This window comes from Xylocopa sonorina, chromosome 8 (assembly GCF_050948175.1).
Source record: "Xylocopa sonorina isolate GNS202 chromosome 8, iyXylSono1_principal, whole genome shotgun sequence".
NCBI classification, from domain to species: Eukaryota; Metazoa; Arthropoda; class Insecta; order Hymenoptera; family Apidae; genus Xylocopa; species Xylocopa sonorina.
Window position 1 is genome coordinate 6,105,786 of NC_135200.1, and position 15,428 is coordinate 6,121,213.

General features: G+C 50.4%; 2 protein-coding genes across 8 annotated transcripts in view; both read left to right on the forward strand.

Annotated features, from left to right (window-relative positions):
* The window catches only part of LOC143426346 (uncharacterized), a 130,181-nt gene extending 117,376 nt beyond the window's left edge, over nt 1-12,805 (forward strand). Inside the window, exon 11 of the mRNA XM_076899742.1 lies at nt 12,794-12,805. The gene's annotated coding sequence lies outside the window, so the exon portion shown is untranslated. The remainder of the gene's footprint in view (nt 1-12,793) is intronic.
* The window catches only part of LOC143426348 (telomerase-binding protein EST1A), a 116,292-nt gene that overhangs the window by 31,812 nt on the left and 69,052 nt on the right, over nt 1-15,428 (forward strand). The gene's annotated exons all lie outside the window — the stretch shown is intronic.

Consider the following 15,428-nt stretch of genomic DNA (forward strand, 5'->3'; position numbering starts at 1 on the left):
GGTGCACCGCGGGGCAGGCAGCCGAACGAAATCGTGGCCACGTCGAGGCTAATGTCCCTAATGTCTATAATCTCGGATCATCTGCGTCCAACCGTCTGTATACCGTGTGTGTACGCGTACCAACCACCCTTTTCCACGTACCGCTCGACATCTCGACCGTTCTCCGGCTCCTTCCAGCCGTGGCTCGCCTCTTCCATCGGTCGAGCCTCTTCGTTTCGCCTTCGTTGAAGTTTCGAGAGGCTGCCTCGCGCCGCGGCTCGAGCGTCCCTCGCTGTTCCGCGGTTAACCGCTGTTATTAAATTGCCTCATTGTTTTTACCTTTGTTCCTTCATGGTCGCTCCCGTTTTTATAGGACACGCTCCTCCCAGGGATCGTTTAAGGGCACAGGGTTGCCTCGTTCCTCGCTGCGCGTTCCCGATGCTCGTTGATTAAGTTGTTCGGGCCACTGTGAAATTTAAGGTTTCCGGTTGGCCCACGAGTGTCGGCTGAACGACGCGGAATGGAATGGGCGTGTAATAATTCCCCTTGGCCCTTTGTAGCTTTCGAGTATCGGTTTAGTTTCGAGCTGTTGCGGACTGTCTATCGTATCGTTCTGGATTTTACGTGCTGTGTAGCGATCAGCATGTTTGCGAGGAAATTGGGAGAGCTGCGAGTGTTACGCGTGTTAAAATTCGGCTACCGTCGTTCCAGTTGCACGCATCGTTGTGTAAATTCACGTTTCCAAAAAAAAAAAAAAAAAAAAATCACACCTTTGTTCTGCACGAATTCCATCTCAACATTCAGACAGAATTTCGTTCACGTATACCGGTAGATCGAAGATCGTTTTATATGCCACGCGAAAACCGTAACACTTCATGAAAAACGATCGCAGTTGCTCGCTGTTATCGGGCACATGCATCTCACGTACGTGGACTTCCCGAAAAATTCTTCGCATTGCTGTTCGAACATTGTTGCTCTCGCGCTGCGCGAAACCGTTCAAAACGGCTCCAATCGATATTCAACGCGCATTTGTACAACAAAATTGCGTTCGAAGATCCGTTGGTGAGAGAGAGAGAGAGAGAAAGATTGTGAAAATCCATGAAGTACGCGTGCAATAATCGTGAGCAGACACGCAAAGCTACATCTCGAATTGAAGTAAGACAGAATCGAGAATAATGGAGGTATACCACCCAGGGGTGCAAAAATTCCTGTTCAAGCCTCGAAAGCCCCGAAAGCCACGAGCGATGTGTATGAAAAGAAGACTGAGGTCAAATTTCAGGCAAAAAAGTGTCTCTTTACACGCTGGTCACGCGCGCGAATCCAAAGTTGCATTATCCCGATCAAGGCTGGCGGAGGTTGGGGGTTCGAACGCGGAGGAATCGGTTCCGAGAAACTCGCGGCGCGGAGGCCTCGTTGGCATAAATTATCGAAAAGTACAGCCCTCGAAAATCCCCACCGTTCGTGCTCGCGTACTCGACTCCCTCGAAATTGCCCCTCTAAAACACGAGAATTATTGCCTCCGCTTTGGCGCGGTCTTCGTTCGATCCAGGCTCGATTCCCGGCCGCCCTCCTTTTCCCTACTTTCAGCTCTACTCGCGTGCACACCCACGCGCGTTTACCTTTTGTAAGAATGTCCCGGGATGGCTGGCTGGCTGGCAGGCGGCCGCGTAATTTCATTCGACGACACTCTCTCCGGGCGAACAAACGGAAAAGGGAAGAAGCTTTCTCGCCCCGTTCCGCCGCGCTCCAACGTTCGACGCGCCGCGATGAAAGGAGAGGACGCGGAGGTTGTAAAAGCTTGCCGCGACGGAGGTGTGTAACTGTTGCGAGAGATGGATGGGAGAGCTCTTTTCAGTCCGGTGGGAATATCTCAGGCAATATTTGCTTTGAAAAGTTAATGTGGGTTGCCTGAAGAATTATGGGCCGCATCGCGGCGATGTAGGATTAGAACGGGATCCTCGTAGATTTACGGCCCACCCCTCGGCTCTCCTTTCGTTCCGTTTCTCTTTTTTTAACATTCGAATTACCTATTTTTCTCGATACACATCATAGACATAGAATTGTCACTATTCTCCGCAACATTTGTCTCGCAAGTGAATGGTACTGTGATTAAAAAAGTTTACATATCTTCTCGCCTCCTTTGTCCACGTCTCTCGAATACATTTTTCAGCTTCTCTCTCGCCTCTCCGCCGTTTATACGGGATGGGACCATGCGCCGTCTATCCGTACGCGTGACCCTTTCGCATAATTGCAGGACGGCGACCTTTGAACTTTGCATCCGCCCAGACATGGGTACATCCGAATATTATCGCGTCATTAGGACGGATGCGAATCCTGCTGGATCATTGGAGATTAAATTAATCCAGTCTATCTCTCGGCCCCGGTGGCCATTACTCTGACTTTCAACCTGACTGACGCGCGTACGTGGGATATAATGCCACGGGATTTTGTAGCTCGATCGGCAAATTTTTTAATTCCACTCTCCACTTCGACCGTTTCTCGCGCCAGGCTGAAAATAATTAAATTTTTATTCATATTTTAGGATTAACAATTATTCGCTTCACTAGCCGATCTTTGCTAAGAGTCCTTCAAGAGTTCTTGAATCCGCGAATCATCAAAATCGATCAACCCCACTTACCAAGCGTGTGCTCGAATCTCTTGAAAAAGTTTCGACGCGCGATGAAAAGCAGACGCAAATAGGAAAACAGGAAGGAGCGTGGCTTGGAAACGGGTTGCGCCGTTTCATCCCCCGCTCGCGGATATACGCGGATATCTCTCCGTGTACGCGTCGTCGTGACTCAAAGGTCTCTCTCCTCGCAGATGTTATCGAGGCGTCACGAGCGCCGGTTTTTTGCACGTAACGCGGGGGAATTTCGTAGTCCATCGCGGAAGGAGCCAGCCGAGTGTGCAACAGTTTGCGCGGGTCATTAACACCTTGGTCAGGGATTTAAACGGATCTGATTGGAGGGTCGTTGGGCCGGCGTGCTTGTAAAATGGTGGCGTGGCGTCCACGCGGAGAAGAATAGGCTTCCGAGATCGGCCGTGGATAAACCTTCGGGACGAGTAAATTGCGCGTCAGGCGAATTACGTAAGGGAAACCGGGAGAAACGCGGGGACGTAGATCGCGTCCCGATACGTCGCGACATTTAGCCGCGGAGGTCTATATCCTCGTTAAAGGCTGTTCTGTCACCGCGCCGTTCTCTTCGGGAATTGCCTCGATTCCAGCCGATTCGCTCGTTCCTCGACGTCTCTCGCGTATGGAACGTTTCACGTCCTACGAACAAATTTTTATATAAATTGGAAACAACTTCTGCTTTGAATAATTTATAATTATCAAAAGATAACATCAGCAGCTACAATTTCACTGTTTCAAATTGAAATATCGAAACAGTAAAAGGAGTGAAATATTTAGTAACTGCTTTATTGAGAATAAAAAGAAGAGGACACAGATATGGGGTAGCTAAATAGAGGCGTTCACCCTCCGGCCATGAGCCCTCGAATCCCCCGCGACAATCGCGTCTTCCACGGAAATTTTTGCCGCTGGGTGCCACCGATTCCGAGAAGATGTCAACCTTGGCAAGGCCACTAAAAACTGACTCCAGTTTCTTTCGTCGATTCTTCCCGTGCGGAGGACTGGCCTGGGGGATGACGTCAGTTCGATCCACCTCTGCGTCTGTATTATCCCTACGTGGCTACGTGCAACTGGAAGACGCTCGTCCCGCCGTTTTTGCGGCGCCCCATTCCGAGAATAATTCACGGTTGCCAAGGGGCGATTAGGAAAGCGTTTAATAGTCTCCTTACGCGAAAAGAAACGCGAAGGAAGCCGGCGAGCATCCTCGTTTTCGTGCACGCGAAACGCACACGTTTCTAATTTACGACGGAAGTCGCAGAGGCGGTTGTTAAATTAATCGCGCTTCCTACGATTATCCCGTGCGCCTGATTCGATTTAAGGACACCATCCATTGCGCGCGTAATCGTTCCGATTACTCGAGCATCCCGCGCTCTGGGAACTTCGTACTTTGTTTCGGAAGCGCTTCCATTCGCGTGTTTGCCATCGTTTTGCTCCGCTCAGTGGAAAACGTAACAGTGTATTTTGTGGTAATGACTCACATGCGCCGTTCTTGTTATTCGGCTGGCCTAGCGAGAACGGGTTTGCGGATTTAATTCGTTTAATGAACCAGCGGTAGAAATGTTAATACGACGGTGCGGCCGTCGAGGTTCCTGAATGCATCCATACCTGTCTTACAGATCGGTAATAAATACGCGCAGCTTTATTTTTTCCCACCGCGGACGCTGATAATCAGCAATTTGTGATACAAGCACGAATCAGGAAAAACCCTCGAACATGTATCGTATCAATAACCCAAGGGGAAGAAAACAAAGAAAACGATCCGTTTCTCACCAGGGTGAAACCAGTTCTGAACACCGCATGACGTCTGCGCGAATTAGATTCGAGCCACTAATTTGCTTGGCTCTTATTGCCTCCAGCAGTAAGTCCAAAGTCTCGCGTACAATTTTATATACCTGCGAAAGTAATCAAGTTCTCGAATCAAGAACTGGTACAGAAGATCGACGCGAATAATAACAACGATTCGATGTTGTAGCCTTTCCAACAACCACTATGGAACACTCGCAACACTCCATTCCTTTCGAATTAAAACCGCGATCAAAGTGTTCGAAATCGCTCGAACGAGAGCTACGAGGGATCCTCCGACCCGAATCTTGAGACGAAATTCTAAACCAGCAGTTTTTCATCGTCCCTGGATCGACGCGAGAAAGGTTTCGGTCACGGCATAGTAGCCAGCGGGCTGGCTAGGGCGAGATCGCATAATCTCCGTTGCTGTGTACGAGGCGCCGTGCCTAATGTAGCGATATTCGTCATTTTCCCACCTGGCGTTCCTCCAGGGCAGCTTCCCACAAGCGTCCGCCAGCACTCAACCCACACGCGGCCGTTCAGCCCGGTCCGCGAGCGGACACGCGCGCGCCTCCTCGGCTCGCCCCGTGTTTCTCGTGGCCAAGCGTCGCAGGAGATAGATGAGGGCCTCTATCCTCGCCGCGGAACCAGTTACGGCTTGACGAGCTGTGTGTTTCGCGTAATGCCCCGCGATCTTATCGTTCTATTAATAATAAACCGCGAACGGCGTTACACGCCCGCCCTCGCGGGAGGGAAATGCCTCGTAGCTGGTCCTCGCGCTCCTTTTCCACGGTCCAGCGTGCGTCTCAAATCGTACCGTTGAAAGTTCGCGCCTCTGTCTTCTTCCTGTCTTCCGGTGTCCTCTTCTTGCTGATTTACTTTAGCTGAAGGTTCGTTCGTTTTATGTTTATTATTTTAGAGACGGGCACGTGTGACGTTATATTTAATGTTTCAATTTTTTTTTTTTTTTAACGGAATGTTTTTTAAATAGCGCTTGATTTGCTTTAATTTGCGAGTGTGTAGTCGTGAGATTTGGGAGGAGGATAGGAGGTTTTTACAGGAACGCTACCGGAAGATCGATTTGCATTCGCATTAGCGTGCAGTCACGGCGCGGTCGCGCGAAAATTGGCCTGCGTTAGCCTGTTTAAACAGCATTGAATAACGCTCGAACGAACCGTGACCGACTCGCTGGCGTAAATCAAGCCTAATTAAGCAAAACGCAGGCAACATACGAGCCGCGTTTGCATCGCGCGTCGATCGCCGCCATAGGCTCCTCGTGCATGCGTCGGGTAGTTTTTAAGTAGAATCTCCCCGTGCAAGTCGGCCGTGAACTCGATGCGATAAGCGCGACAGCCTAGCGCTATCGTTCCCCTCTATCAATAATTTTATGCACCCGATGTAAGCGATAAAAGCGACTATCTGTTGGTTCGTTAATCAGTTTTCCCTTTCATTTTTCATCGAGTTCGTATTTAGCGTTATTTCTTGAGAATATCTAAATACAGGTGCAGGCGAACGAGAACCTTTCCTCATCTCGAGCGTAAATAAACTTACAACGTAATAAAAATAAAAGAGTTGCCCTCGTTTCTAAAAAGATAGCCTGAACAGCCCACAAACGTTTCTCGGGTCTACGAGCGCAATAATCTCCGAACCATAAACGACCCTCGTCGAAAATTATTTTCACCCGGAAGTCAGAGCACCACCGCTGGTTCCGTAGATCACCTTGTCATTTAAGTCTCGAAGGAGAGGCTCTCCGCGTTTTTACGAGGTGCACCTCTGCAAAGAAGAGAAGAGCAACCTTAACGGACCAATTCATTTAGCCCGTACCTCGGTACGAGCCTCGGGAGTGCCCGTTTCGCGAGTCGTTATCTATCCGTACGACCGCGCTTCCACCCTTTCCACCCGTATTTTACCCTCGTCAGTTTTTCTCCCCCTGCGTCGAAGGCATCTTCCGCAGTTGTAGAACGACTGACAATTACGCGTCGTTCGAGATCGAACGAGGGTTCCAGATTTAATTGTCTCGCGGACGAAAAAAGCCCCTCGCCTCGGCTGGGGCTACAATGGCCGATCGAACGGTCGAAGTTTCGGGGCTGCAAATATTGCCGGTTCCGTGCACACAGAGGCCCTTGGGGGCCCAGCGTGTTTGAAGAATAATTCGAAGAGGCGAGCTGCATCGAGATTATTGACTCTCGAGCGCACTCGACGAGCAAATAATCGCGGGCTAACGAGGGCCGAGGAGGGGTTTGTTGGTACAAACGCGCGCACAATATATCTGCGAGAACTGTGTACTTAAATTGAACGCTTTCTGGTGATATCGAGGTACTCGTGGTTTTCGAGAAGTAATTTCTCTTATTGCGGTTCTGTTAGATCTGCGTGCCGAGGATACTCGTAAAATGTTATCGCGAGGACATTTAGGCCGATCGTACGCGATTATCGATTAGCAATCGTGCGAATTGGAAGTCAGCTTGGTTAGAACAACAGAGCACTTGGCATAGCCTAATGTTTCGAAGGCCAATTGGGAGGTTGTCAATTTTTACCGGGCAATTCTATTCTGCAGTTGATCGATAGGGTCAAGCACGACTATCGAGCATCCTTCCCGCGGTACCACTTGGAGTCATTAAATGATAAACGCCACGGCTCCCGCTGCGCCTCTGGCTTCTAAACGAGTCTACGAACGAGTCGATGATGGATGCACTTCGGCACATCGGTGCAAAAGTCAATACCAGGCCACCAGGATTCTTTCCTGCTCTATCTATCTCTTTCTCTCTCTCTCTCTCTCTCTCTCTCGTGTAAACGGTTTCATCTTGTACAGGATGCTTCATGACCCGTGGACGTGACATCAATGGTGCAGAAAATTTGTCTCTAACTTACAAGCGTTTTCCGTTGGATCTTTACAAAAGTACATCCTTGCGCTCATTTTTAGAAATGTCTGCAAATAGGAATTCAGAGGATCCACGGGTATACGATCTTTTGGTCGTCGAATCGATTTTCTAACTAACGCGACACAGAATACCCTCCCTCTATAATTCGAAAAGATCGCATGAAACAAAGACGTACACGCATTCCTCTAATCCTGCCATCGAATTTAACGATCACGCGTTCTGAAGAGCTCTGTACAGTAGCGGGACTCAGAGTTCATCTCTATCCACGGCTGCTCTTCGCGGCTGGGCTCGTTCGCGCGCTAGTCAGCGTACTCGTTAATAGTCGCGAATCGATGGTCGATCTCGCATCCGCGGCGGTGCCATCGAACGTACCCCCGTCACCCCCTTCAGCGGCGGTCTCAGATCGAACCGCCACGGTTCGTACACCAGTTTATCGCGGCACGCTAATTTAACGTTGTCACACAAACGAACGCCTTCTACAGAGAGGTTGAGGCGATAGCGGCGCGCATCTTCCGGGACGCGACGGAGACAAGCTCGCGTGGGCCATTAGCCGCGCATAAATTGATTCCACGCTCTATGATCCCCGTGTTCGCGCGCTGCTTCCTCCTTTGTACCCGGATTATTGCGCACTTATCGCGGCTATTAATTATTCGATGGGACCCTAACTGCCTCCGCCGGCGTACCTACGCGCCGTTGTTACTCCGTGCCACGCTGATTCCCCATTTCCCGCGAGCGTGGCTGTTAATCGTAGTTAGCTGGCAGATGACGAGCTCCATATAGTCTCAGGAAGAAATTGTACAGGGAGGATTATAGGTTTCGTCGTTAGCTGAAATTATTGCCTGGCGATTCAGATATATTCCATGGATCTGAAATTGTTTACACTTCCATTTGCGTTACCTAAGGATAACACTTGCAGTCGATGGAGGAAGTAACATTCGAATTGTAAGTAATTAACGGAAGAACCGTTCGAAGTATTCGACGATGAAATAAACGGCTCCGTGTATCGAGGGACGTCGATGAACCAATTGACGCGTCACACCCGATCAACGAGCTCGACGAATCCCACAGCTGGCCACCACGCAAATTGACTCAGCCCGCTCGACAAATCGCTCGCATTCTACCCGCGTCAGCGCGCCTCGCCTACGCCTCACCCTAAACCCCCTTACACGCGACTTTACACGTTCTCCCCCGGGTACGAGGGACGCGAGCCAAGAACTCGGCTCCACGGACGGGACGACGCATTCCTCGCGGCGGCGGTACACGCACCTATCGCGCGCGAGGAGTCGCGCAGAGCCGAGAGGCTTTCACTCGCGGCTCGATGGAAGCGCATGTAGCCGTTTATGAGACGATCTCGCGTGCGTCCGAGGGATGCCACGGCGGGGTGCAACAGACGGATTAATACCATAGCAGAGCGAAGCGAGCGGGCAGGCAGGCAGGCAGGCAGAAATTGCATGTTATAGGTAATTGGCAATTTCTGTAACGCGATCCAGCTACCATCTGTCCGCGGCGAGGTTTGGCGCGTCGCGTCGCCACGCTTCGCCGCGGAATCACCGCTGGAAAAATGGCCCGGGCCGGATCGGTATTCCCTCGACACGCGTAATAATGCTAACACGTACTGACGTGCCAGTAAATTTATGTAGGCATGCAGAGTGGCCGTGGCTGGTAAGCTCTCGTGTACCTACGAGCCCACGGTTATAACCGGGTGAGTGTTTCTCGATCCTCGCGTAGGGATGGGTTCGAGTTAGGCGCGCGCTCGCGTGCTCGAGTTAGCACGGTAGTCGAGGTATGAGATTCGATTGGAAATTGGAACACTTTTGGTGTTTGGCTTATTCTAATAGAAAATCTTGTATTTTGTTTAACTTCAATTTTTGTTCGATTCTTCTTGTTGTCATCTTACGCGTACAATAGGAAGTTGAATAGGATACTTGAAAGGAGCTCGGACGAATTTGCACGCGAAACTTTGCGTATGCTTTAAACACGCGAAAGTCTGATCGAATACGAAAATCACATGCGATGATATCACAGCGCGATAATCCAGAGTTCGTTGCGTGTAGCTGAAAAGTAGTCGGATTATGGAAACTGGTTTCGTATCTCACGATTCGAAAGTGTATTTATAAGCTGGTTGAAATTGAAAGATATCAAGTGGATATCAGAACGTGTACATTGACTTCATTCGAGTAGCAAGCAGAAAATTAAACGAGTCCGTGTAGTAAATTGTAGAGGAGTTTGGTTAACGTGCTCGTAAACTGTTCTACTTGATCAGAATTGCGATTACATTCGAAAGTACTGTTTTCAAGTTTCAAAGCGAGAGACCAAGTTCCATCGAAATTTTCTGTATCCCGATTTCGCATCGTTGCACCTTCGTCGAGTGTTTCGCGAATCGTTCGAACTTGTTTGCAGCGCAGTCGTCCCCATCGCTAGTGGCCGGTGAAAGGCATGTAAGAATGTTCTCTTTCTCCGTGGCGCAGCTCGAGGCGTGTCTGCGAAATCAATGTTTCAGCCGAAACGTTCCCGTCGAGACGTGCGCTTTTCGATGGACGTGAGAAGTTCTCGGTTACGAGGGAGACCCCGAGGGATGCCTCCGGAGAGCGATTTGTGTGTCAGCAGAGCTATGGGCTTAGCTTCTCGCTGGGTTGCGAGCAGTTTGTCGGACATTCTCTGTGCGAGCGGTTTCCTTTATTTCCTTTTTCGTTTCGTCGTATGTGTTGCGTATTCCGTGGCGTTTCAGCTGGGCGAAAAGATTTGTTGAAGTCGAGGTATCTAAAGATCGTCTTAGGATTTACGGTTTTGGCTTCGACTGAAAGTTACGTCTTTCATTTCGATCCTATGTTTTTTGTATTTTCGAAAAAGAAGAATTTTAATATAAATTTCGCTGCTCCTCTATTTGATTCGTATTCTTATAACTTTCGCGATCTTTATAAAGGGTGTCATAGATTGTTCTCTAGAAATTGTTTCTCTCGCGATAAATTCGCAAAGTGTACAGATCGTAAGAGCGAAGCGTGTACAAATTGCACGGATCGTTTCCTTGGATTCCTCTAATCATTATTCTAATGTATCTCATTCGCGTCTCGACGCGTACTATTTGTTCTTCGAAGTTGATGCTCGAAGGGAAATGATGTTTTTTGCGGAAAGATCGAAGGCAACCTGTTGCCCCGCTAATGACGAGCATAAATAGCCGATGCTCGCGGAGTTGAAAATGGGGGACAAGCCGAGAGTCGGATGTACGCGATTCGAGGAATGCGGACATAAATTGCTTGTATTAGTATCGCGAGTCGAAGTTTTGATAGAGTCGGCTAGAAGCTATGCTTGTTTGTCATTCCCCGCGGATTCCAACATCGAGATGAATCTCGCGCGTGTCCGAGGTGAATTCGAAACGCATAACTCTAATCGAGCCTCGTACGAAACAGTAAATTTGTACGTTTCATAATATCTCTCCAACTAGCATTGCGAAATTTCATTAAATTCCACGTACCGTTTCTTATCCCGCTGATGGATACGTTCGATCAATAAATAATTAAATATTCCACTCGCGTAACTTCAAAAAGCACGAACCTGCGACTACGATGCGTGAAACGCATCAGCATGCACGCTCGAATCGCAATGAATCGATATCAAGGGTAGAAGAACGACGCGAGTGTCTATTCCGAGGCTGCAGCGACTCGATAAATGAGCGACGCGAACGAAGCGTTACCGGTCGCGATTCCTTCCGGCCATCTACGGCAGTCGCCGATTTTTTCAGCGGTGTCCGCCGATTTATGTACGGCTGTTGGTACTCGCGTAATCGTCGTGCAATTGGCGTACAAACGGAGTGGACAAAGCGGCGGCAGATCGCGATGAGCGAGCTTAATGCGACGATATAAATGCGCGTCCGGTATCTGGTTCTCTCCGCTTGGTCCTCGTGCCCCGCGTAATTCAACGTTCCTGCTCGTCCCGTCGGTACCGACGGGTCCCAGGAAACCCGCGGACCGGCCTTAATGAACGGCTTTTGCTCCATTTCCGGTTAAGGCGTTCGCCGCGACCGGAAAAAAGAATCACCGTCGCGGCTGACGCGAGAGAGCTGGGCGAGTAAGAAGGGTTGGGGAGGAAGTAACGCGCTGGTTTCGTTCTTCTGCGACGGTGTTTAACGTCGGAATTAAAGTGGACAGATTTTGATGAATTTATTTGGAGAATTCATGTTGGAGAATTTTTTATAGATATAAAGGGGTTGGTTACCCTTCAGTTTCTGGTATTTTTTCATCTTTGGAACAAGTGAATTCGTCTCGCTCGTTCGCAGGGTTGATCCTGGTAACGCGCGAGAGTTCGTCCGTGTCTCGTTCGCTGTTTCAGCTCGACAGGGTCGTCTGTCGGACGGACAATTGAAAGAGGTCGCGTTGCGCATTACACGCCTCGTTCAGATTGATCGCGTTACTTGAATACGAGCGATTCGACGTCAAGTTCGCGTTCGCTCGGCATCCCTAACTCGAATTTACGCCACTCGAGAGCAATTGATTCGATCAACGAGGGCGAGCGTGCAGACGCTTGGCGCCGCGCGCGCGACGCTTCGAGAGTCGATCGGACGACCGCATCGTCTCGCATCGACTGCAAAATTATTCAGATTCAAGGCACGCGAATTCGAGAGTAACTCGACTAATCTGATCGAGGCCGCCGGGGAGGGACGCGACGTCGAACGCGAGCGATGAGCTAGCGGCCTGCGGGAAGACGCGGCGCGACGACGACGACGGACGCTCGCGGGAGGGCCGAGAACGAGAGAGGGTAGAAGAATCTCCCCGAGTGGAGAGGGCTATTATTAAAATTGATGTTGCAATGGTAATAAGCGGAATTGCAGGGTATTAAATTAAATTATTTTAATGCCGCGACCGGTCACGGACGGTGGGAGGGAGGGTGCGCGGGGGATGCTCGATCAGTCGGAGGCGCGGCTTGTAATATACACTTGGATGCCGAGATTGAGCGGCGCGCGCGCGTCTGAAACTGCAACAATTTTGTACATTCTGATAGGAGGTAATCTCTGCGACCTAAAACCTCATCGTTGCCTACGGGTCCTGCAAGCTTCTCCAAACGCAGGAAGGCGTTAATCACGCGAGACGAACGATCTCAAATTGGACGCGATCTTTGAAACTTCGAATTAGAATCTATAATGATTAATCTAAATTACTTCCATGCTGATAAACTCCGCTATCCGTTCGGCTATCCGTTGAATGTCGTACGCGCCTAATTATTGGTCGATCTGACGAGGTCTCTATTAAAATCACTGTACAAGAGAAGTTAATTAGACTCCGATCGATTTTTCTCGCGTGGTAAAGCCTGCGCCGCGCTCCCTCCTAGGACGCGGCTCTCTATCCCGCCGGTTTTTCGCGGCTACGCCTTATCTAAACGCCGCTCTTACGGTCTCATTATCGTTGATACTTAGTTGCGAGCATGTAACCCTTTTACGCGGCCACTTAGCGGCGAACACGAGGCGAGGGCACCCCTCAGCCCTCTTTCGCCGTTCCCTTCCCGTCGTTCGGCCAATCCGTGGGCCAATGTATGTCACGCGTAGTAATTACTTCTAATTAGTTACGTATACAAGCTTCTAACGAGACGCCCGTACACGCTTGTAACCGCGTGTAACGCGCGATAGCCGTGCGCGCCGCGGGTAGATAGCAGCTTTTTAATCGCCGCAGTATAATTAGCGGGCTGTGCGTAACCCTTGATCGTTCGTTAGTGCGGTTTCCCGGAGGGATTCCGCCGTGGAGCTTCTTCTCGCGCGTTTCACAGCGGTAGCCGTCCTCTGGTAACAGCTCCAATGTTCCATTTCTCACCAATCATCGCGTAACGATAGAAATACTTGTTGCATTTTTATTGAAAAATTAGACTATCCACCCCTAAAAGGGGGTGGTCTCGCGTTAGCAACGAAACGCGTGACCCACAATGCGTTCGCGCGTCCTTTTCGCAAGGCTCGAACTATGACCGCTCGAGGCAGCAAGGATAAAAAGAACGACGCGGGGTCCTTGCGTCCGCTTTCTCGGCTCGTCCTCCGTGCCAGCTGGCGAGTATTTGCGCCGGCTGTTCGCACTCCGTCGCGGGCGAGACGAAATCGGCGTCGAGGCCGCCGCCGCGACGGTCCTCCTCCCTCTGGGCGTACGTGCCCACAGGCAGCCCTCTGTTTGCCGGCGAGGCGCGAATTACGACTCCCCTGTGTCAATATGTCAGCGTGGATATTTCGTTCTCGCTTTCGTGGCCGGGCAGCCACGGCGGCGGACCCGCTACTTTTATCGAAGCCGGCCCTCTGCCATGCGAGTCGCCTCGCATAAAGCTTATTTGCCGACCTCGCGGACGCGCCACGAGCTTTTCTTCCGCCTCGCCTTGCTGCACGGCCCGTCGCGCTCTTTCTCCTCTCCGGCAAACACGCGGGTTTGCTTTCCGCCGTGTACGGTTACACGCACCGGTGCCGCGGGACCCGCGAGGCCCTTTCTTTCACGCCACCATCTCCAACAGCGTCGCTGTTGCGTGTTTCCGAGGGAACCGTTTCTGCTCATTTTTGTTCCCTTTTTTGCCGAATTTCAACGTTTTTTTTTCAAGTGAAATTCATATTTACTTGAAGGAGTAGTTGTATTACGTTGGTGTGTAAATCGATATAAAAATGGCATGGCGCACAGAGAAAAAAGAGGAGATATAAACGTCTGGTTACCAGCTAGAAGAGTAAAAGTGGTCCAGAACTGACGCTACTCGTCGAATTGCATCGGGAGGATCGATAAAGACATCCGTGGCTCCATTTAGCGGCAGGAAGAGCCACCCGAGCGTGTCGCGCGTTATCCCCAATATAAATTAGCGACGAAGTGATCCACAGTATAATCGGCAGCGAGGCACACGAGTCCGCTGACAACAGCCGCGATATCGTTGCTCAGGATGATTTGTCGGTCTGTCTGGCCGCGCGTAGCCGGTCTCCGTGTCGTAACATTCGGCGCGGACTACGGAAATCGTAAAGCGAGGATGTAGCGCTCGCGCCCTCGCGCCTCTAAAGAGAGGATGAGCCGAGCCGAGAACTGGCTCCCGACGTCTCGTAACGACGCGATAAATAACTAAAGATCGTCGATTGCTTGTCGGTTTAAATGCGTGTACGCGCGATAAATATCGCATCGCGGCCGTTACGTATCTGCGTACGCGGCAGCGATAAATTCCGCGCCGCGAACGGCCGCCCGTCCGCTCTAATCAGGATGCGCGGTTCGATGTTCCATAGAGCCACTTCCATTCATATATACATGATCGCCCGTGAATACGTTCAGGAATATGCTATTTTGTTTCTGATCTCAACATTTTTCTGCGGATATCACTCGTGATATTTAATAGCCGTCCGACCTGCTGCGATTATCAGACGTGATAGAGACACGATCCTTTATCGTTATTATAGGAAAACGTTACTGTGTTACAAATTCGCCACGCAGTGAAAAAGAGGAACGAAACATCCGTAGTCGTTTCCCGAAATTTTCCTCTTGACCTTTTCCTCCCTCGGAGAAAAGTCGAGGGAGCCCTCGTGTTATCGCTACGTGAATCAATTTCCGATCAGGCCCCTCTCTCCACCCCTGTTCGCTCCCCCTGGGCGCCCTCGCGATAAACTATTCCCGTGCGCGAGATCGCGACGTCATGAATTATTCCAACGACTTCTGGAGCCGGCCAGCTCTCAGGGACGATCTCGTTGTCTCGGAGGTGGAGGAAGGACGGGGCGCGCGGGGTGGGTAACAGGGTGTGTGTGGAAAGGGGGATGTGGAAACGAGGCCGCCGTTCCCCTAGACAAAAGGCGTCCGCCGCGAAGGAGGTGTACGCCGATCCACCGAGGATATCGATTGTCTGCGCTTCCCGCGTTTTCCAGACAACCTGCTAACCACCCCAGCGCGCAAGAAATCTGTATCTCAATGCGATCGACGGCGACGACGACGACGACGCGAACTGTTTCGATGCATCGAGGATAGTATAATCGAATAACAGGTATAGAGACGGAGAGAAGTCTTGTTTTTGAATTTTTGCGTCAGCGAATGGTTTCACTTTTGACAAATTACATCAGTCGTTAAGGACGCATTCAGTGGTTCACGAGTCGTACAGTATATCACTTGCTCCGCGTGGGCCTGGTGCAAATCGTTACACTTTACAATCCACGAAAAACGGTTCATTCGCATCTTTAT